The following is a 24,401-nucleotide window of genomic DNA, read 5'->3' as shown; positions in this document are numbered from 1 at the left end:
TTCTCAGAATCCACTGTCTCTCATGCTTTGTCTCCCCCTCCAATTTGCCCCAATTTACCTTTCCTTTCCTTCTCCTAATGTCCTCCATTTAATCCTTATGCCCCATGAGTATGTGAAACCATATGATAATTGGCTTTCTCTGATTGACTTATTTCCCTCAGCATAATCTCCTCCAGTCCTGTCCTTGTTGATACAAAAGTTGGGCATTCATCTTTTCTAATGGGGGCATAATATTCCATTGTATATATGGGCCATATCTCCTTTATCCATTAATGTGTTAAAGGACATCATGTCTCTTTCCACAGTTTGGCAATTGTGGGCATTGCTGCTATGAACATTGGGGTAAAGATGGCCCTTCTTTTCACTACATCTATGTCTTTGGGGTAAATACCCACTAGAGCAATTGCAGTGTCTTAGGGTAGCTCTATTTTTAATTTCTTAAGGAATCTTCACACTGTTTTCCAAAATGGCTGCAACAAGTTTCATTCTCACCAATAATGTATGAGTGTGCTCCTTTCTCCACATCCTCTCCAACACTTGTTGCTTACCGTCTCATTAATTTTGACCACTCCAACTGGTGTAAGGTGGTATCTCAATGTGCTTTCAATTTGAATTTCCCTAATGGCTAATGATGATGAACATTTTTTTTAAAGATTTTATTTATTTATTTGACAGAAAGAAGATCACAAGTAGGCAGAGAGGCAGGCAGAGAGAGAGGAGGAAGCAGGCTCCCTGCGGAGCAGAGAGCCCGATGCGGGGCTCGATCCCAGGATCCCGAGATCATGACCTGAGCCGAAGGCAGCGGCTTAATCCACTGAGCCACCCAGGCGCCGCCAGATGATGAACATTTTTTAAGGTGTCTGTTGGCCATTTGTAAGTCTTCTTCAGACTTGTAAGTCTTACTTCAGTCTGTTCACGTCTTCTGCCTACATTATTATCTTTTTTGGGCGTTGAGTTTGAGGAGTTATTTACAGATCTTGGATATCAGCCCATTGTCTGTAGTGTCATTTGTGAATATCTTCTCCCATTCCGTGGGTTGCCTCTTTGTTTTGTTGACTGTTTCATTTGCTGTGCAGAAGCTTTTGATCTTGATGAAGTTCCAAAAGTTCATTTTGTTTTTGTTTCCTTTGCCTTTGAAGACATGTCTTGAAAAATGTTGCTGTGGCCGAAGTCGAAGAGGTAACTGCTTATGTTCTCCTCTAGTATTTTGATAGATTCCTGCTTCACATTGAGGTCTTTTATCCATTTTGGGTAAATATTTGTATATGGTGTAAGAGAATGCTCAACTTTCATTCTTCTATACTTAGCTGTCCAATTTTTCTAGCACCATTTATTAAAGAGAGTGTTTTTTCCATTGAATATTTTTTTTCCTGCTTTGTCAAATTTTATTTGACCATAGAGTTAAGGGTCCATATCTGGGCTCTCTGTTCCACTGGTCTATGTGTCTGTTTTCCTGCAAGTACCATGCTCTGTTGGTGATCAGAACTTGAATAAAGCTTGAAATCAGGCAACCTGATGCCCCCAATTTTGTTTTTCTTTTTCAGCATTTCCTTAGCAATTCAGGGTATTTTCTGGTTGCATACAAATTTTAGGATTGTTTGTCTGGCACTTTTAAAAATGTTGGTGGAATTTTGATCTGGATGGCATTGAAAGTACAGATTTCTCTGGGAAGCCTAGACATTTTAATAATGTTTATTCTTCCAATCTATGAGCATGGAATGCTTTTCAATCTTTTCGTGTCTTCATCAATTTCTTTCATAGTTGTTATGTAGTCCTTGAGTACAGATCCTTTACCTCTTTAGTTAGGTTTATTCCCAGGTATCTTATGGTTCTTGTAAGAACCATAGCTAGTAATTGGGATCGATTCTCTAATCTCCCTTTCTATATTTTCATTTTTACTGTATAAGAAAGCAACTGATTTCTGTGCATCGATTTTTGTATCCTGCCACATTACTGAATTGCTGTATGAGTTCTAGTAGTTTGAGGAGGAGTTTTTTGGGTTTTCCATATAAAGGATCATGTCATCTGCGAAGAGAGGGAGTTTGACTTCTTCATTGACAATTTGAATGTCTTTTGTTTCTTTTGTTGTCCGGTTGCTGTTGCTAGGACTTCTAGTACTATGTTGAACAACAGAGGTAAGAGTGGGCATCCTTGTCATGTTCCTGATCTTAGTAGAAAGGCTCTCAGCTTTTCCCCATTGAAAATGATATTCGCTGTGGGTTTTTCATAGATAGATTTTATGAAGTTGAGGAATGTTCCTTATGTCCCTATACGTTGAAGCATTTCAAACAGAAATTGATGCTGTATTATTCAAGATTTTTTTTTTTTTTGCATCAGTTGAGAGGACCATGTGGTTCTTTCTTCTCTTTTTGATTTGCTCTATAACACTCACTGATATGTGAACGTTGAACCATCCTTGCATCCCAGGGATAAATCCCACCTGGTCATGGTGGATAATCTTTTTAATGTAATGTTGGATCCTATTAGCTAGGATCTTGTTGAGAATCTTGACATCCATATTCATCAGGGACATTGGTCTGAAATTCTCCTTTTTGGTGGGTTCTTTGCCTGGTTTGGGGATCAGGATAATGCTGGCTTCATAGAAAGGGTCTGGAAGTTTTTCTTCTGTATATATTATTTGAAACAGCTTCAGGAGAGTGGTATTATATCTTCTTTGGAAGTTTGGTAGAATTCCCCAGGGAATCTGTCAGGTTCTGGGCTCTTGTTTTTTGGGAGATTTTTGATCACTGCTTCAATCTTGTTACTAGATATTGGTCTATTCACGTTGTCGACTTCTTCCATTTCAATCTTGGAAGTTTATAAGTTTCCGGGATGCATCCATTCCTTCTAGGTTCCTTAACTTACTGGTATATAGCTGTTGATCATAATTTCTTATGATTGATTATATGTCCTTGGTATTAGTCATGTTCTCTCGCCTTTCATTCATAATTTTATTAATTTGGGTCCTCTCTCTTTTCTTTTGGATTAGCTTGGCCAGTGGTTTATTGATCTTATTGATTCCTTCAAAGGATAAGCTTCTAGTGTCATTGATGTGTTCTACTGTAGATCTAGTTTCTGTCTCATTTATCTCTGCTCTCATCTTGATTATTTCCCTTGTTCTGCATGGGGTTGGCTTAATTTGTTGTTCATTTCCCATTTCTTTAAGGTGCAAAGACAGCTGGGGTATTCTGATTTTTTCAATTTTTTTGAGTGAGGCTTGGATGGTTATATATTTCTCCCTTAGGACCACCTTTGCCACATCCCATAGGTTTTGGACTGAAGTGTCTTCATTCTCACTGATTTCCATGAATCGTTTAAGTTCTTCTTTGATTAATGGTTGATCCAAACATTCTTGAGCAGGATGGTCTTTAGCTTCTAAGTGTTTGTATTCCTTCCAAACTTTTTCCTGTGGTTGATTTCCAGTTTCATAACACTGCGGTCCAAGAATATGCAGGGAATAATCTCATTATTTTGGTATCAGCTGAGTCCTTATTTGTGACCCGGTATGTGGTGTACTCTAAAGAAGTTCCATGTGTGCTTGAGAAGAATGAGTATTGTGTTGTTTTAGAGTGGAATGTTCTGTATCTATCTATGAGAGCCATCTATTCCAATGTGTCATTAAATGCTCTTGTTTCTTTCTTTTTTTTTTAATTTGTTTATTTACAGCATAACAGTGTTCATTGTTTTGGCATCACACCCAGTGCTCCATGCAGTACAAGCCCTCCCTATTACCCACCACCTGGTTTCTCAACCTCCCATCCCACCACCCCTTCAAAACACTCTGGTTGTTTTTCAGAGTCCATAGTCTCTCATGGTTCATCTCCCCTTCCAGTTTCCCTCAACTCCCTCTCCTCTCCATCTCCCCATGTCCTCCATGTTCTTTGTTATGCTCCACAAATAAGTGAGACCATATGATACTTGACTCTCTCTGCTTGACTTATTTCGCTCAGCATAATCTCTTCCAGTCCCGTCCATGTTGCTACAAAAGTTGGGAATTCGTCCTTTCTGATGGAGGCATAATACTCCATTGTGTATATGGACCACATCTTCCTTATCCATTCATCCGTTGAAGGGCATCTTGGTTCTTTCCACAGTTTGGCGACCGTGGCCATTGCTGCAATAAACATTGGGGTACAGATGGCCCTTCTTTTCACTACATCTGTATCCTTGGGGTAAATACCCAGCAGTGCAATTGCAGGGTCATAGGGAAGCTCTATTCTTAGTTTCTTCAGGAACATCCATACTGTTCTCCAAAGTGGCTGCACTAGCTTGCATTCCCACCAACAGTGGAAGAGGGTTCCCCTTTCTCCACATCCTCTCCAACACACGTTGTTTCCTGTCTTGCTAATTTTGGCCATTCTAACTGGTGTCAGGTGGTATCTCAATATGAATTTAATTTGAATCTGCCTGATGGCTAGTGATGATGAACATTTTTTTCATGTGTCTGATAGCCAGTTGTATGTCTTCTTTGGAGAAGTGTCTTTTCATATCTTCTGCCCATTTTTTGATATGATTTTCTGTTTTGTGTGTGTTGAGTTTGAGGAGTTCTTTATAGATCCTGGATATCAACCTTTTGTCTATACTGTGATTTGCGAATATCTTCTCCCATTCCGTAGGTTGCCTTTTTGTTTTGTTGAATGTTTCCTTTGCTGTGCAGAAGCTTTTGTTCTTGATGAAGTCCCAAAGTTCATTTTTGCTTTTGTTTCCTTGGCTATTGGAGACAAAACTTGAAAGAAGTTGCTGTGGCTGCTATTGAAGAGGTTACTGCCTATGATCTCCTCTAGGATTCTGATAGATTCCTGTCTCATGTTGAGGTCTTTGATCCATTTCGAGTTTATGTTTGTGTACGGTGTAAGAGAATGGTCGAGTTTCATTCTTCTACATATCGCTGTCGAGTTTTCCCAGCACGATTTATTGAAGAGACTGTCTTTTTCCATTATATATTTTTTCCTGTTTTGTCGAAGATTATTTGACCATAGAGTTGAGGGTCCATATCTGGGCTCTCCACTCTGTTCCACTGGTCAATGTGTCTGTTTTTTTTTTTTTTCTTTTTCCATTTTATTTATTTTTTCAGCGTAACAGTATTCATTCTTTTTGCACAACACCCAGTGCTCCATGCAAAATGTGCCCTCCCCATTACCCACCACCTGTTCCCCCAACATCCCTGCCCTGACCCTTCAAAACCCTCAGGTTGTTTTTCAGAGTCCATAGTCTCTTATGGTTCACCTCCCCTTCCAAATTTTTTTTTAAATAAACATATAATGTATTTTTATCCCCAGGGGTACAGGTCTGTGAATCGCCAGGTTTACACACTTCTCAGCACTCACGATAGCACTTACCCTCCCCAATGTCCATAGCCCCCTCCCCCTCTCCCAATCCCACCTCCCCCCAGCAACCCCCAGTTTGTTTTGTGAGATTAAGAGTCATTTATGGTTTGTCTCCCTCCCAATCCCATCTTGTTTCATTTATTCTTCTCCTATCTCCCTACCCCCCCATGTTGCTTCTCCATGTCCTCATATCAGGGAGATCATATGATAGTTGTCTTTCTCTGATTGACTTATTTCACTAAGCATGATACGCTCTAGTTCCATCCACGTCGTCGCAAATGGCATGATTTCATTTCTTTTGATGGCTGCATAGTATTCCATTGTGTATATATACCACCTCTTCTTTATCCATTCATCTGTTGATGGACATCTAGGTTCTTTCCATAGTTTGGCTATTGTAGACATTGCCGCAATAAATATTCAGGTACACGTGCCCCTTCGGATCACTATGTTTGTATCTTTAGGGTAAATACCCAGTAGTGCAATTGCTGGGTCATAGGGTAGTTCTATTTTCAACATTTTGAGGAACCTCCATGCTGTTTTCCAGAGTGGTTGCACCAGCTTGCAGTCCCACCAACAGTGGAGGAGGGTTCCCCTTTCTCCGCATCCTCGCCAGCATCTGTCATTTCCTGACTTGTTCATTTTAGCCATTCTGACTGCTGTGAGGTGATATCTCATTGTGGTTTTGATTTCTATTTCCCTGATGCCGAGTGATGTGGAGCACTTTTTCATGTGTCTGTTGGCCATCTGGATGTCTTCTTTGCAGAAATGTCTGTTCATGTCCTCTGCCCATTTCTTGATTGGATTGTTTGTTCTTTGGGTGTTGAGTTTGCTAAGTTCCTTATAGATTTTGGATACTAGCCCTTTAGCTGATATGTCGTTTGCAAATATCTTCTCCCATTTTGTCAGTTGTCTTTTGGTTTTGTTAACTGTTTCCTTTGCTGTGCAAAAGCTTTTGATCTTGATGAAATCCCAATAGTTCATTTTTGCCCTTGCTTCCCTTGCCTTTGCCGTTGTTCCTAGGAAGATGTTGCTATGGCTGAGGTCGAAGAGGTTGCTGCCTGCATTCTCCTCAAGGATTTTGATGGATTCCTTTCTCACATTGAGGTCCTTCATCCATTTGGAGTCTATTTTCGTGTGTGGTGTAAGGAAGTGGTCCAATTTCATTTTTCTGCATGTGGCTGTCCAATTTTCCCAGCACCATTTATTGAAGAGGCTGTCTCTTTTCCATTGGACATTCTTTCCTGCTTTGTCGAAGATTAGTTGACCATAGAGTTGAGGGTCGATTTCTGGGCTCTCTATTCTGTTCCACTGATCTATGTGTCTGTTTTTGTGCCAGTACCATGCTGTCTTGATGATGACAGCTTTGTAATAGAGCTTGACGTCTGGAATTGTGATGCCACCAACTTTGGCTTTCTTTTTCAATATTCTTTTGGCTATTCGAGGTCTTTTCTGGTTCCATATAAATTTTAGGATTATTTGTTCCATTTCTTTGAAAAAAATGGATGGTATTTTTTTTTAAAGATTTTATTTATTTATTTGACAGACAGAGATCACAAGGAGATAGAGAGGCAGGCAGAGAGAGGGAAGCAGGCTCCTTGCTGAGCAGAGAGCCCGATGCGGGACTCGATCCCAGGACCCTGAGATCATGACCTGAGCCGAAGGCAGCAGCTTAACCCACTGAGCCACCCAGGCGCCCTGGATGGTATTTTGATAGGGATTGCATTAAATATGTAGATTGCTTTAGGTAGCATAGACATTTTCACAATATTTATTCTTCCAATCCAGGAGCATGGAACATTTTTCCATTTTTTTTTTTTTTTTGTGTCTTCCTCAATTTCTTTCATGAGTACTTTATAATTTTCTACGTATAGATTCTTAGTCTCTTTGGTTAGGTTAATTCCTAGGTTTCTTATACTTTTGGGTACAATTGTAAATGGGATTGACTCCTTAATTTCTCTTTCTTCAGTCTTGTTATTGGTGTACAGAAATGCAACTGATTTCTGTGCATTGATTTTATATCCTGACACTTTACTGAATTCCTGTACAAGTTCTAGCAGTTTTGGAGTGGAGTCTTTCCACATATAGTATCATATCATCTGCGAAGAGTGATAGTTTGACTTCTTCTTTACCAATTTGGATGCCTTTAATTTCTTTTTGTTGTCTGATTGCTGAGGCTAGGACTTCTAGTACTATGTTGAATAGCAGTGGTGATAATGGACATCCCTGCCGTGTTCCTGACCTTAGCGGAAAAGCTTTCAGTTTTTCTCCATTGAGAATGATATTTGCGGTGGGCTTTTCATAGATGGCTTTGATAATATTGAGGTATGTGCCCTCTATCCCTACACTTTAAAGAGTTTTGATCAGGAAGGGATGCTGTACTTTGTCAAATGCTTTTTCAGCATCTATTGAGAGTATCATATGGTTCTTGTTCTTTCTTTTATTAATGTGTTCTATCACATTGATTGATTTGCGGATGTTGAACCAACCCTGCAGCCCTGGAATAAATCCCAATTGATCGTGGTGAATAATCCTTTTAATGTACTGTTGAATCCTATTGGCTAGTATTTTGGCGAGAATTTTTGCGTCTGTGTTCATCAAGGATATTGGTCTGTAGTTCTCTTTTTTGGTGGGATCCTTGTCTGGTTTGGGGATCAAGGTGATGCTGGCCTCATAAAATGAGTTTGGAAGTTTTCCTTCCGTTTCTATTTTTTGGAACAGTTTCAGGAGAATAGGAATGAGTTCTTCTTTAAATGTTTGGTAGAATTCCCCTGGGAAGACGTCTGGCCCGGGGCTTTTGTTTGTTTGGAGATTTTTGATGACTGTTTCAATCTCCTTACTGGTTATGGGCCTGTTCAGGTTTGTGATTTCTTCCTGGTTCAGTTGTGGTAGTTTATATGTCTCTAGGAATGCATCCATTTCTTCCAGATTGTCCAATTTGTTGGTGTAGAGTTGCTCATAGTATGTTCTTATAATTGTCTGTATTTCTTTGGTGTTAGTTGTGACCTCTCCTCTTTCATTCATGATTTTATTGATTTGGGTCCTTTCTCTTTTCTTTTTGATGAGTCTGGCCAGGGGTTTATCAATCTTATTGATTCTTTCAAAGAACCAGCTCCTAGTTTCATTGATTTTTTCTATTGTTTTTTTTTTTTTTGATTGTTTCTATTTCATTAATTTCTGCTCTGATCTTTATGATTTCTCTTCTCCTGCTGGGTTTAGGATTTCTTTCTTGTTCTTTCTCCAGCTCCTTTACGTGTAGGGTTAGGTTGTGTACTTGAGACCTTTCTTGTTTCTTGAGAAAGGCTTGTACCGCTATATATTTTCCTCTCAGGACTGCCTTTGCTGTGTCCCACAGATTTTGAACTATTGTGTTTTCATTATCATTTGTTTCCATGAATTTTTTCAGTTCTTCTTTAATTTCCTGGTTAACCCATTCATTCTTTAGAAGGATGCTCTTTAGTCTCCATGTATTTGGGTTCTTTCCAGCTTTCCTCTTGTGATTGAGTTCTAGCTTCAGAGCATTGTGGTCTGAAAATATGCAGGGAATAATGCCAATCTTTTGATACCGGTTGAGACCTGATTTGTGACCCAGGATGTGATCTATTCTGGAGAAGGTTCCATGTGCACTAGAGAAGAATGTGTGTTCTGTTGCTTTGGGATGAAATGTTCTGAATATATCTGTGATGTCCATCTGGTCCAGTGTGTCATTTAAGGCCTTTATTTCCTTGTTGATCTTTTGCTTGGATGATCTGTCCATTTCAGTGAGGGGAGTGTTCAAGTCCCCTACTATTATTGTATTATTATTGATGTGTTTCTTTGATTTTGTTATTAATTGGTTGATATAGTTGGCTGCTCCCACGTTAGGGGCATAGATATTTAAAATTGTTAGATCTTCTTGTTGGACAGACCCTTTGAGTAGGATATAGTGTCCTTCCTCATCTCTTATTATAGTCTTTGGCTTAAAATCTAATTGATCTGAAATAAGGATTGCCACCCCAGCTTTCTTCTGATGCCCATTAGCATGGTAAATTGTTTTCCACCCCCCTCACTTTAAATCTGGAGGTGTCTTCACATCTAAAATGAGTTTCTTGTAGGCAACATACTGATGTTTTTTTTTTTTTTTTTTATCCCTTCTGATACCCTGTGTCTTTTGATTGGGGCATTTAGCCCATTAAAATTCAGGGTAACTATTGAGAGATATGAATTTAGTGCCATTATTAGCCTGTAAGGTGACTGTTACTGTATATTGTCTCTGTACCTTTCTGATCTACTACTTTTAGGCTCTCTTTTTGCTTAGAGGACCCCTTTCAATATTTCCTGTAGAGCTGGTTTGGTGTTTGCAAATTCTTTCAGCTTTTGTTTGTCCTGGAAGCTTTTGATCTCTCCTTCTATTTTCAATGATAGCCTAGCTGGATAGAGTATTCTTGGCTGCATGTTTTTCTCGTTGAGTGCTCTGAATATATCATGCCAGCTCTTTCTGGCCTGCCTGGTCTCTGTGGATAAGTCTGCCGCCAATCTAATATTTTTACCATTGTATGTTATAGACTTCTTTTCCCGGGCTGCTTTCAGGATTTTCTCTTTGTCACTAAGAGTTGTAAATTTTACTATTAGGTGACGGGGTGTGGACCTATTCTTGTTGACTTTGAGGGGGGTTCTCTGCATCTCCTGGATTTTGATGCTTGTTCCCTTTGCCATATTAGGGAAATTCACTCCAATGATTCTCTCCAATAGACCTTCTGCTCCCCTCTCTCTTTCTTCTTCTTCTGGAATCCCAATTATTCTAATGTTGTTTCGTCTTATGGTGTCACTTATCTCTCGAAATCTCCCCTCGTGGTCCAGTACCTGTTTGTCCTTCTTTTGCTCTGCTTCTTTATTCTCTGTCATTTGGTCTTCTGTATCACTAATTCTTTCTTCTGCCTCATTTATCCTAGCAGTGAGAGCCTCCATTTTTTATTGCACCTCATTAATAGCTTTTTTGATTTCAACTTGGTTAGATTTTAGTTCTTTAATTTCTCCAGAAAGGGCTTTTATATCTCCAGAGAGGGTTTCTCTAATATCTTCCATGCCTTTTTCGAGCCCGGCTAGAATGTTCAGAATCGTCATTCTGAACTCTTGATCTGACATATTACCAATGTCTGTGTTGATTAGGTCCCTAGCCTTTGGTACTGTCTCTTGTTCTTTTGTTTGTGGTGATTTTTTCCGCCTTGTCATTTTGTCCAGATAAGAGGATATGAAGGAGCAAATAAACTACTAAAAGGGTGGCAAAGACCCCAGAAAAATGCTCTGTAAACAAATCAGAAGAGACTCCTAATTGTCGGGGGGAGAAAGGGGATAAAAACAGGTTTTGAAAAAAAAAATAGGAAAAAAAAGAAAAAAAAAGGAAAAAAAAGAAAAAAAATTAAAAAATAAAACAAATAAAAAAATATAAAACAGAAAGAAAAAAATATATATATTTAGATGAACTAGTCAAAAAACGTTAAAAAAGAAAAGGGTAAAATTTTTAAAAAATTTAGCAGAAGAAGAAAAAAGAAAAAAAAATTGAAGTAGCCGCAAGACTAAAGAATCATGGGGAGAAAGCCATGAGTTCCGTGCTTTGCTTTCTCCTCCTCTGGAATTGCTCTGCTGTCTTAGGAATTGAACCTGCTTTTTCCTTGATAGATGAACTTCGTCCTGGCTGGATATTTTGTTGATCTTCTGGGGGAGGGGCCTGTTGTAGTGACTCTCAAGTGTCTTTGCCCGAGGCGGGATTGCCCCGCCCTTACCGGCGGCCGGACTAAGTAATCTGCTCGGGTTCGCTTTTGGGAGCTTCTGTTCCCTGCATGCTTTCCGTAGAGTTCCGGAGGACGGGAATGAAAATGGCGGCCTCGCAGTCTCCGGCCCGGAGGAGCCGAGAGCCTGGGGCCCCACTCCTCAGTGCGCCCCCAGAGGACAGCACCCAATCACTCCCGTATCCCCAGCCTCTTTCCACGCTCCGAGCTCACCCAGCCCGCGACCAGTTCAATGTAACCCCGAGCTAAGATTTCAGTCCTCGGCTCTGTCTCTGCAGCCGGCTTCTCCGTTCTAATACCTGTGAGCTCTCCGACACTCTGACACCCCCGATCCTTCTGTGACCCTGCGGGGCCTGGGGCCACGCAAACCCCACGTGGGCTTTACCCTGGTTTAGCCTCTGGAGCAATGTCCCTCAGTGGAACAACTTTTAAAAGTCCTGATTTTGTGCTCCGTTGCTCCACCGCTTGCAGGGAGCTGGCCCCTCCCCCCGCGGTCTATCTTCCCGTCGTTTTAGATTCACTTCTCCGCCAGTCCTACCTTTCAGAAAGTGGTTGATTTTCTGTTTCTAGAGTTGCTGTTCTTCTTCTCTTCACTCTCCCGTTGGATTTGTAGGGGTTTGCAATGTTTAGATAAGCTATGGAGCTGATCTCCTGCTACCTGATGTAGTCTCAGGCTGCTACTTCTCCCCCATCTTGACTCCTCCTCTCAATGTGTCTGTTTTTATGCCAGTACCACGCTGTCTTGGTGATCACAGCTTTGTAATAAAGCTTGAAATCGGGTAAGGTGATGCCGCCAGTTTTGCTTTGTTTTTCAACATTTTCTTAGCAATTTGGGGTCTCTTCTGATTCCATACAAATTTTAGGATTATTTGCTCCAGCTCTGTGAAAAACACTGGTGGAATTTTAATCGGAATGGCATTAAAAGTATAGATTGCTTTAGGCAGTATAGACATTTTAACAATGTTTTTCTTCCGATTCAAGAGCATGGAACGGTCTTCCATCTTTTTGTGTCTTCTTCAATTTCTTTCATGAGTGTTCTGTAGTTCCTCGAGTACAGGTCCTTTACCTCTTTGGTTAGGTTTATTCCCCGGTATCTTATGGTTCTTGGTGCTATAGTAAATGGAATCGATTCTCTAATTTCCCTTTCTGTATTTTCATTGTTAGTGTATAAGAAAGCCACTGATTTCTGTACATTGCATTTGTATCTGCCAATTACTGAATTGCTGTATGAGTTCTAGTAGCTTGGGGGTGGAGTCTGTGGGGTTTTCCATATAAAGAATCATGTCATCTGCGAAGAGAGAGAGTTTGACTTCTTCCTTGCCAATTTGGATACCTTTAATTCCTCTTTGTTGTCTGATTGCCATTGCTAGGACTTCTAATACTATGTTGAACAAGAGTGGTGAGAGTGGGCTTCCTTGTCGTGTTCCCGATCTCAACGGGAAGGCTGCAAGCTTTTTCCCATTGAGGATGATATTTGCTGTGGGTCTTTCATAGATAGATTTTATGAAGTTCAGGAATGTTCCCTCTATCCCTATACTTGAAACGTTTGAATCAGGAACGGATGCTGGATTTTGTCAAATGCTTTTTCTGCATCATTTGAGAGGACCATGGTGTTCTTCTCTCTTCTCTTATTGATTTGTTCTATCACATTGATTGATTTGCGAATGTTGAACCAAACTTGCAACCCAGGGATGAATCCCACCTGGTCATGGTGGATAATCATTTTAATGTGCTGCTGGATCCTGTTTGCTAGGATCTTGTTGAGAATCTTTGCATCCATAGTCATCAGTGATATTGGTCTTAAATTCTCCTTTTTGATAGGGTCTTTGCCTGGTTTGGGGATCAGGGTAATGCTGGCTTCATAAAAAGCGTCTGGAAGTTTCCCTTCTGCTTCAATTTTTTGGAACAGCTTCAGGAGAATAGGTGTTATTTCTTCTTTGAACGTTTGGTAGAATTCCCCAGGGAATCCGTCCGGTCCTCGGCTCTTGTTTTTTCTGAGGTTTTTGATCACTGCTTCAATCTTGTTACTAGATATCGGTCTATTGAGGTTTTCCGTTTCTTCCTGGTTCAATATTGGGAGTTTGTAGTTTTCCAGGAATGCATCCATTTCATCTAGGTTGCTTAGCTTATTGGCATATAACTGTTGGTAATAATTTCTGATGATTGTTTCTATTTCCTTGGTGTTCGTTATGATCTCTCCCTTTTCATTCATAATTTTATTAATTTGGGCTTTCTCTCTTTTCTTTTGGATTAGTGTGGCCAATGGTTTATCGATCTTATTGATTCTTTCAAAAAACCACCTTCTCGTTTCTTTGATACGTTCTACTGTATCTCTCGTTTCTACCTCATTGATCTCTGCTCTAATCTTGATTAGTTCCCTTCTTGTATGTGGAGTTGGTTTGATTTGTTGTTGATTCTCCAGTTCTTTAAGGTGTAGAGACAGCTGGTGTATTCTGGATTTTTCAATGTTTTTGAGGGAGGCTTGGATGGCTATGTATTTCCCCCTTAGAACCCTTTGCTTTATCCCATAGGTTTTGGACTGAAGTGTCTTCATTCTCATTGGTTTCCCTGAATTGTTTAAGTTCTTCTTTGATCTCCTGGTTGATCCAAGCATTCTCAAGCAAGGTGGTCTTTAGCCTTCATGTGTTTGAGTTTCTTCTGAACTTTTCCTTGTGATTGAGTTCCAGTTTCAAAGCATTGTGATCTGAGAATATGCAGGGAATAATGTCAGTCTTTTGGTATCAATTGAGTCCTGCATTGTAACCCAGTATGTGGTCTATTCTGGAGAAGGTTACACGTACACTTAGAGAAATGAGTATTCTGTTGATTTAGGGTGGAATGTTCTGTATATATCTATGACGTCCATCTGGTCCAATGTGTCATTCAATGCTCTTATTTCTTTATTGATTTTCTGCTTCGATGATCTGTCTGTTACTGAGAGAGGCATATGAAGATCTCCTACTATTATTGTATTCATATCAATATGACTCTTTATCTTGATTAATAATTTTCTTATGTAATTGGATGCTTTCATATAGGGGCGCAGATATTTACAATTGTTAGATCATCTTGGTGGATACTCCCTTTAAGAATTATGTACTGTCACAGGGTATTTACTCTAAAGATCCAAACATAGTGATCCAAAGTGGCACGTGTATCCGAATGTTTATAGCAGCAATGTCTACAATAGCCAAACTATGGAAAGAACCTAGATTTCCATCAACAGATGAATGGATAAAGCATATGTGGTATATATACACAATGGAATACAATGCAGTGATCAAAAGAAATGAAATCTTGCCATTTGCAACGACGTGCATGGAACTAGAGGGTATCATGCTTAGTGAAATAAGTTATTTGGATAAAGACAACTATCATATGATCTCCCTGATATGAGGACATGGAGATGCAACATGGGGGGTTAGGGGGGTAGGAGAAGAATAAAGGAAACAGGATGGAATTGGGAGGGAGACAAACCATAAATGACTCTTAATCTCACAAAACAAATGGGGTTGCTGGGGGGTGGTGTGGTTGGGAGAGGGGGAGGGGGTTATGGACATTGGGGAGGGTATGTGCTATCGTGAGTGCTGTGAAATGTGTAAACCTGGTGATTCACAGACCTGTACCCCTGGGGATAAAAATCCATTATATGTTTTTTTAAACAAAAAAAAAAAAAAAAAGAAAGGATGAATACCCAACTTTTGTAGCAACATTGACGAGAGTGGAAATGATTATGCTGAGTGAAATAAGTCAAGCAGAGAGAGTCAAGTATCATATGATTTCACTTAAGTGTGGAGCATAACAAATGACATGGAGGACATTGGGAGACGGAAAGGAGAAGGAAGTTGAGGGAAATTGGAAGGGGAGATGAGCCATAAGAGTCTATGGACTCTGAAAAACAACCTGAGGGTTATGAAGGGGCGGGGCTGGGAGGTTGGGGGAACCAGGGGGTGGGTAATAGGGAGGGCACGTATTGCATGGAGCACTGGGTGTTGTGCAAAAACAATGAATACTGTTACACTGAAAAAATAAATAAATAAATTAAAAAAATAAGAATTATGTCCTGTCCTTCTGTATCTCTGACTGCAGTCTTTAGTTTAAAATCTAATTTATCTGATATGAGAATCGCTACTCCGGCCTTCTTTTGAGGTCCATTGGCATGAATGATGCTTCTCCTTCCCTTCACTTTCAGTCTGGGTGCTAATTTATGTTCAAAATGGGTCTCTTGTAGACAACATATGGATGGGTCCTGTCATTTTATCTAATCTGCAACCCTGTGTCATTTTATGGGCGCATTTAGGCCATTCACATTGAGAGTGATTATTGAGAGATCGCGTTTTTATTGACATCGTGTTACCTTTGAAGTCTTTCTGTCTGTAGATTGTCTCTATGTTTCTGTTCAATGATATTTTTAAGATTTTTTCTCTTTTATAGGACCCCCCTTAATATTTCCTGCATTTTTGGCTTCGTGGTTGCATGGTCTTTTAAGCATTTCCAGTCTTGGAAACTCTTTATATCTCCATCCATTTTGAATTTCAGTGTTGCTGGATAAAGTATTCTTGGTTGCATGTTCTTCTCATTTAGAACTCTGAATATATTTTGCCAGTCCTTCCACGCTTGGCAGGTCTCTGGGGTCAGGTCTGAAATTATTTTAATGCTCCTTCCTCTGTATGTAAGGAGCTTCTTTGTCCTAGCTGCTTTTAAGAGGGTCTGTCTAGAATTGTAATTCTTCATTTTAACTATCAGGTATCGTGAGGACGTTCGATAATCTAAAATCTTGGGGGGAAAAATTTCTGCTCCTAGTACATGAACACTGTTTCCATTTGTGAGATTGGGAAAATTTTCATAGACAACTTCTTCCACTATATCTTCTACACTTCTTCCTTTTCCTCCCCTTCAGGGATTCCAATAATTCTGACGTTGGAACATTTCATGGCATCATTTATTTCCCTGATTCTGTTTTGATGGCTTCTTAGCTGTTTGTTCCAGGGTTCCTCCTGATCCTTTCTCTCTATCTGTTTGTCCTCCAGATCACTAATTCTATCTTCTGTCTCAGTTACCCTAGCTTTTATAGAATTTAGATTTGATTGGAACACATTTGGAGCATTTTGAACATCATCCCTGGTGGCTTTCAGTTCTGCCCTAATCAATTCTGTTTGGTCATCCATGGCTTTCTCCAACCTAGCTATTGCCTGGAGAATTGTTAGCCTTATTTCCCTTTCTGACATATTGTCTATGTCGATAGCCATTAGCTCTGTTGCAGAAGGTCCATCCTCTGTATTTTCTTCTGTTGGGCATTCCTCCTCCTAGTCATTTTGGTAAGAGATGACTGAACAGATGCACATGGATATATTGATTGTGGTGCAGTCAAGGTGCACCCTGGAACGCTTCTGTGCAATCAGAATTTCCCACCCAAATGAGAGAAAAAAGAAAAGAAAAAGAAATAGAGGAAAAATAGAAAAGAGAGAGAGAGACTGAGACAGGAGAAAAGGGAAGATAAAAGAGAAGGCTCAGCCCAAATGGGCTCTGAGTTAAGATTCATGAAGTATACAAACAAAAACAGTCAAACCAAAAGACTGATAAAAGTATATAAACAAACAAAAAAAAGGATATGACAAGAGAAAAATATATATATATAAGCAAAAAAAGGAAGAACCTCGTCAAAAAGAACCCCAAGTATAAGATTTATATACTATCAGGACAAACACAAATACACAGAAACACTGGTGGAAGGAAAAGATGGGAAAGTGCTTATAAATTCTCAGTGTGGGCGAGGAAGGTTATTTTGATTCTACCTGGATGTATCTTGGTGTCTTTGTTAAGGGACTCAGTTTTCCTAAGATACAGGGGGATTAAAAATTGGTTTACCTATAGGGGTAACATTGACTGGGGAAAGGGGATTACCTTGAAGTTTAACTCTATATGTATAGTAGAAAATAAAAATTAAAAAAGAATAAACTAGACTAAAATAAAGTAAATTTAAAAAAAAAGTAAAATTTAAAAAAAAAATTTTTACATTTTTAAAAATAGAAAAGCAAAAGAAAACACCGGTGTATGTATCAAAAAGTTCAGGTTAGAAGGTTATTAAGGAATTTGATGTACTGGACATCTCACTGTGATGGTAAATAGGTTAAAAAATTATCTATATGTGTAAAAAAAAAGGAGTTAAAAATAAAAGTTGTATTTATGAAGTAGTGGTGGTTGTTCTCTTGTCATCTTCTTTTTTTTTTTCTTCCTTCCTGGTTGGTTTTCTTGGGGAGGGGTCTGCCACGTGTGTTTTCTGTCAACGATGTTCCCTGAGTTAGGTCCTCCCGCCCCCCTCAATGGGGCTGGCTCTTAGGAAACCTTTTTTTTTTTTTAGGCTTGTTCTCCGGAGGTTTTTATGTTTGTTCATCTGTTTTCTCTCGCCTTCACAGCTTTTGATCCTTTTTGGAAGTTTAGAGGAGAGCAAACTGCACCCAGACCTCCCTCTCAGAGAGAAGCCTCAGAATGCTCTGCAGAGCTGCTGGTAGAGTAGGTTCTGACTCACGGTCCCTGGGGATGCAGGATCTCCTCCTTGTACCCAATTACCACGGCAGTGGCGGCTGTCTGGGCAGCCCCAGAACACCAGAGAGGTTCCAAGCAGCGATTACACACTGAGATTTTCCCGCTGGCCTGCACTGGGAATGCTTGGTGCTTCTGGGTGCCAGAGCCCCCAGCTAGCACCTGTGAGCTCCTCTCCCAGGGGAGGGTCTGGGACACGCGCATTTCAGGGATGCCATCTGGGGAGGCACCCAGCCCCTTACAGGAGCCTGACCCCACACGTTCTCGGGTGCGCTGGTGGCTCAGGCACACCAGCGGCGCAGGGACCGAGACTTGCTTTCTCTGCCACACTCTCTCTGGCTCAGCGCCAGGGGAGGCTGTCCTGAGCCCGGGGACTTAAGCCCCTCTCCCTAACTGCCCCAATTCCCACAATTTTGCCTGCGATGCTTTGCTCTTTTTTTTTTTTTTTTTTTTTGAGTGCTTTCTACTAGACTCCAAGCTATTTCTGGTCCCAAGATGCAGGACACTCTCGTATTGGGGTATTACTTTCCAATCGGTTGCCTCTGGTGGCTCCCTCCCCCTTTTGTTTATCTTCCAATATCAGCCAATGTTCCCACTCTGCTTTACCTGCCCACTGGCATCTTCTGCTCCTGTAGAGATCCAGACATGTATAATTCTGACCTCAGGCTGATTTCTTGGGTGATCAAAGTTCTTTGGTAGGTGATCAGCTCACTTTAGGGTACAGGTTGAAATGGTGCCTCCTCCTATTCCCTGCCATCTTGACTCAACTATTTGTTATTTTTTATTGTAGTATAAGATCTTTTTTGAATAAATTAAGGACTGAATATTTGATGATCTTCCTCTTCTTGTTTGTATATTAAGCTAAATACTTTAAATATGAGCTCTAATACCACCTTATGCTGGAAAGCTTCCCTAAGACCTCCTTGTTAAGGTTAATATTTTTCCCATAATACCTTCTACCACAATGTACTAATGATTTTGGAGAAGTAATGGCCACAGGATATCTTCAGGTTTAGAACCTAAGAACAATATTGCCCTAGTTAAACACAGGCCATAAACAATGAATCTTGGAATACTTCATCAAAAACTAATGATGAATTTTATGGTTACTTACATAACACAATACATTTTTTTTTTTAAAACCAGACCAGTAACTGAATTGTGGAAGTATTGATCAGCCATGGTAACTAGCGCATGATTTCCAAGCTTTGTCACACTGCCACCATGCTGCAAGGACAAATTTTAAAATAATCAAAATTCTGATCCTTTATGTTTTATTCTTAAGTAAGTTCAAATTTATGGAAGGTTAGTATGAATAATAATAGTACAATTAACACTCCTATCACCTTTTGCCTAGATTCTCCTATAAGTTTATACTCCATTTGGTTTATCACCTCTCTCTCCATCTCTCTTTCATCAGTTGTACACCTTATGATCTTTGTTTCTAAATATTTTATCACTTACTTCTTAATAATATGAATATTGAGAAAAATACAACATGAATACAATACAATTGTACAAGCACTTTGAATGCAGAAGTGTAAAAAGGAAGAACTTTCCAGTACAGGGACATAATGCTTTCAAAAGTGACAAAGAGATGATGACACATTATGTTATAAGAATCTGAAGAAAAATATTGCCAAAAGTCCTAAAGTTTTGATTTGTAGAGTGAAGGGGGAAAAACACATTAGTACAAATATTCCCTACTTCATAGTTTCCTGTAGGACAGATCCCACATTCAACAATATTTTTAGGGCCCTTGTTACATCCTTATTCCTAAGACTATAAATTAAAGGATTTAGAACAGGAGTGAGTATAGTGTAAAAGACAGATACAATCATGTCCTTCTTTGGGGTGTGATAGGAGGTGGGAAGCATGTAGGTATAGACAGCAGCACCATAGAAGAGGATGACTACCATCATGTGGGAAGAACAAGTGGCAAAGGCCTTCTTCCATCCCTCTGCTGAGTTCATCCTCAGCAGATGGTGATGAGGATGAAAGAATAGGAGCTTGAAATGATTGTCACAGGGATGAGGAGCATGAGAACACAGCACAGGTACATGAGGGTCTCATAGAGGGAAGTGTCTGAGCAGGAAAGCTTCATTACAGCAGGGACCTCACAGAAGAAATGATGGATCTCCCGGGATCTACAGAAGGGGAAGGTCATGCTGACGGGTGTGAGCATAAATCCATCCACAGATCCTAGAAACCAGGAAGAAGACACCAAGAGGAGACACACCCTATAGTTCATGAGGATAGGATAACGGAGTGGATGGCAGATGGCCACATAGCGGTCATAGGCCATGGCAGCTAGAAGGAAAAATTCTGAACCTCCTAGTGTCAGATAGAGAAACATCTGCAACCCACATTCAGGGGCTGAGATCTTATTCACTCCTGTGACCTGGTCCATGAGCATCTTGGGCACAGTGACAGAAATGTACATCACATCCATGAGAGACAATTGGGTGATAAAAAAGTACATGGGGTTATGAAGGTGAACATCACAGTGTATCAGAAGGATCAGGATGGTGTTTCCAGACAAGGCCATCAGGAAAACTACAAAAATCACCACACAAAGGAGATCTGGGTACTTGGATTGAATGAAGAGTCCCACTAGGTCAAAATCTGATCGTCCAGTATAGTTGGCCACCCAAGTTGTATTCTCCATTGGATCACCTAGAAGAACTATGGAGTTGACAGATCACTCATGGGATATGACCACCCAAAATAACTGTGTGTGTGTGTGTGTGTGTGTGTGTATGCACATATGCACGTGAGCACGTGTGCATGTTTACACATAGCAACCTGGGTGCCAATAAGGGAAAGTTCCAAGGACCTGTAAATTTTTAGATTATAAATTACCTATAATTGACCAAATTTATTAGAAATCTAAGAATTCACAACTATGGTTCAAAGATATCAATACTTAGTCATTCCACCTCTGGGTATACATTTTCCCCCAAGGAAAGCAAAAGAGTATATGCACCCTTACTTTTATTTTTTTTCAAATCTCCAGATGATATTCCTTTTTTAAGTTGTATTTAAATTCAAATTATTTAACATATGGTGTAATATTAATTTCAAGTGTAGAATACAGTGATTCAACATTTTCGTATAACAGCTGGTACTCATCATATATGCACTCTTCATCCCTATAATCTGTTTAACCCATCCCGTCAGCCACCTGCATTCTCATAACCACCAGTTTGTTCTCTATAGTTAAGAGCCTGTTTCTTGGTTTGTCTCTCTCTCTCTCTTCTTTTTTTCCCCCTTTACTCATTTGCTTTGTTCCTTAAATTCCACATATGACTGAAATCACACTATATTTCTCTTTCTCTGATTTATTTCACTTAACATAATACTCTCTAGCTCCATCCATGTCATTGCAAATGGCAAGATTTCATTCTTATGGCCTGAATAATATTTCATTGTGTATTTTTATTGTATATTTTTATATACACCCATATGTTTATTGCAATGTTATTTACAATAGACAAGATATGGAAACAACATCAGTGGATAAGGAAGGAATGGTGTGTAAATATTATTATATATTATATTATATATTATATTATACCATTATATATTATATTATATATATATATATAATATTATACCATTATCATAGTGGATTGAGATTCTTCCCCTTTTTACAACACAGTTGGACCCACAAGTGTATTATAAGTGAAATAAGTCAAACTGAGAAAGACAAATATTACATAATTTCACTCATATGTGGAATCTAAAAATATAAATTAATAAGGAAAAAACAGTATGAGTCCTAGAAATATAGAGAAGAAACTGATGGTTACCAGAAGAGAGAAGTGTGGGGTGATGGACACGATGGTCAAGAGGGAACGGGACATACAATCTTCCAGTTATGGAGTGAATAAGTCACAGGAATAAAAAACACAGCATTAAGGATTATAGTCAAAGGTATCATAATAGTCTGTATGGTGACAGCTGTAACCTACACTTGTAAACATAGCATAACATATAATTTGTTAAATCACAATGTTGTATACCTGAAATTACTATAATATTGTCTGTGAAGTTAATATTGGTAACTTACAGTAAGGTTGCCAGAGTTCAAGATCATGAGATTTCCTGATGATGATTAGTTGTTTATCAATTAGTATGGAAATTTTTGGAATAACTGCCATAGAAAAACACAAAAAGTGAATTATGGAAAAAATAAAATCTCCTATTTATAGAATTTTTTATTATGGAAATCAAAATTGAATCAACTTTTCAGGTTTAAAGATCCAATTGGATCTTAAAAACTCTTAGGTATATATTCTGTATGAGAAGTATTTAGAAAGTAACTGAAACATAACTTAGGGAATATTTATACCAAAAATGTGAACCCTCACTTTCTGTACAAGCCAGGGTGTGATGCTCTGTGGTTGTGCATCGTGTTCCATGTATCCACAGGAGTAAATCAGGGTCCTCACCAATGACCAACCTCTTAGATATTCTAGGGACATCAATTTAGGAGCCCACATTTTGGGGCGGGATTGTGACTATGGGTCCAGAGTATCCTGTACCCACAGTCCCTTTGTCAACTTTACATAAAAATAGGATAATAATGTTAGATCTCAAATATGTTCAGGATTAAATTATGTAACATACTGAAAGTGCTTAGAACATTACAAGATACAGATGAATAAGTACATATATTGTTAATTTAAAGAGTTAATATCTATATCTATGGTGATTATCATGCAAAATCTAGGTAAGAGATGGCAGTTATGATTTGTGTTTTATGATATAAGATGAATTATTTCAGTTAGCCAGTTTTAGTATCTATATAAGATTTGTATTTCTCAATTTCTGTAGTCCCAGACTAATATATATTATATTTATATATGATATATTTATTATTTTTACTCTGGTTAAGCAGATCTTTATGGAAAATCTTAGTACTATCTAGTATGCACTTCTCCAACTTTATCTACTTAAATGTCCTGCTATTTGTTCTAAAATTCAGGTAGAAGAATTCATATTTACAAGATCTTTGTCATTTACAAGACAAGCTTTAGTTGCTTTTACAAGCATAATCTACTTTTTGGTCTAGAGTAACCAGTTTTCATCAAAACTGAGATGTAGAGAGCAAAACTGAATAATGTTGAGTTTGTCTCTGACTATAATACAACTCCCTATACAATACCAAATCTGGCTACTCAAAACCTCAAAACCTATATCTGTGTTAAATGCTGAGGACAAAAGAAAAAAAATAAGTTGGTTACACTGAAGGAGCTCACAGTCCCTCTATTTAGGCTAAAGTATTGTGTGTGTTTGTGTGTGTGTGTGTGTGTGTGTGTGTATTTACAGTAGAATTTTAAAATGGTTCAAAATAAATAAGAAAAAACAATGGAAATAAAATATATCTGTCTATTTTGAAAAAAATCAGTAATAACCTCTTTTATATTTTTCTCTTCAAGAGATCAAACCTTCCCAACTTCCCAACTACGGACATGTTAAATGTTAAATTTTTAAATTCCTTACCAACAAAAATAAATAATAAACAAATATTCGCTCTTCTCTCTAGGAATAGTTTAGGAGTGGATATGATACAGGGTATTTCAGTAATAAATTCTGACTTTCAAAACATTATATACTCCTCTAATGATTACAAAGACTAATCATAATATTCAGCTTATTAGCAGTCCCAGGTTCTGGGTTCCAAAGCAGTAGAAAGCACTGAAAATATATCTGATGCATAATATAAATACTCAAAAAAAAAAAAACCCTGCTACATGTTGCATTAAAAAATACAAACTTTTTCTCATTTTCCACTCCCACTAGGCAGATGAAAGCTGACCTCCACGCAATATTTTAAAACAGCCCAGTAAAAATGAGACCTACCTGATTTCTGAGTCAATTTTTGAAATCAAATGAAGCAAATCTCTGTTGTACTTTGGTTAGTGGGAGTCACTGTGATCAAGCCACACTGAACAGTCTTCCTGGCACACCAGACAGACAATGGAATAGTGTCTGTACCACACAAGATAACAGGCCACTCCATTCATTCTTATTCTTATTTTCTGTATTCAATTGTTTGTGTTTAATGTAAATAAAATAGTGCATATTTAAATTGGGGAATTATTAATAGTGGTGGTTGGGGCACCTGGATGGCTCAGTGAAAGTCATGTGACCCTTTATTTTGTGATTGTGAGTTTGAACCCCATGTTGAGTATAGAGTTTACTAAAATATATAAATATATACATTTTAGTTTAAATTTAAAATAAATTTAAATACATATTTTTAATTTTTATCCTGTCACCTTGTTTTTTGTTTTTTATTTTTATTTTTTTTAGATGTATTTATTTGTGAGAGAGAGAGCACAAGCAGGGGTGGAGGCAGAGGGAAAGAGAGAAGCAGACTCCCCACAGAGCAAGGAGCCAATGTGGGACTCAATCCCAGGACCCTGAGATCATGACCTGAGCTGAAGGCAGACACTTAACCAAGTGAGCCACCCAGACATCCTGTTTGTTTGTTTTTCAATTGTGGTGATAGAATATCAAATCTTGGGGCACCTGGGTGGCTCAGTGGGTTAAAGCCTCTGCCTTTGGCTCAGGTCATGATCCTGGGGTACTGGAATCAAGCCCCACATCCAGCTTTCTGCTCAGCGAGGAGCCTGATTCCCCCTCTCTCTGTTGGCCTGCCTCTCTGCCTACTTGTGATCTCTCTCTGTCAAAAAAATAAATAAAATCTTAAAAAAAGAATATCAAATCTTTACTTGAAGTTGACAAAAACCCA

General features: G+C 38.9%; 1 pseudogene; it reads right to left on the bottom strand.

Annotated features, from left to right (window-relative positions):
- Nucleotides 1-19,341: 19,341 nt before the first annotated feature.
- Nucleotides 19,342-20,306, bottom strand: LOC123936119 (annotated as a pseudogene).
- Between the last annotated feature and the right edge of the window lie 4,095 nt (nucleotides 20,307-24,401).

This window comes from Meles meles, unplaced genomic scaffold, assembly GCF_922984935.1.
Source record: "Meles meles unplaced genomic scaffold, mMelMel3.1 paternal haplotype, whole genome shotgun sequence".
NCBI classification, from domain to species: domain Eukaryota; kingdom Metazoa; phylum Chordata; class Mammalia; order Carnivora; family Mustelidae; genus Meles; species Meles meles.
Note: the sequence above shows the minus strand (reverse complement) of the source record. Positions and strands in the feature narration are given on the sequence as shown.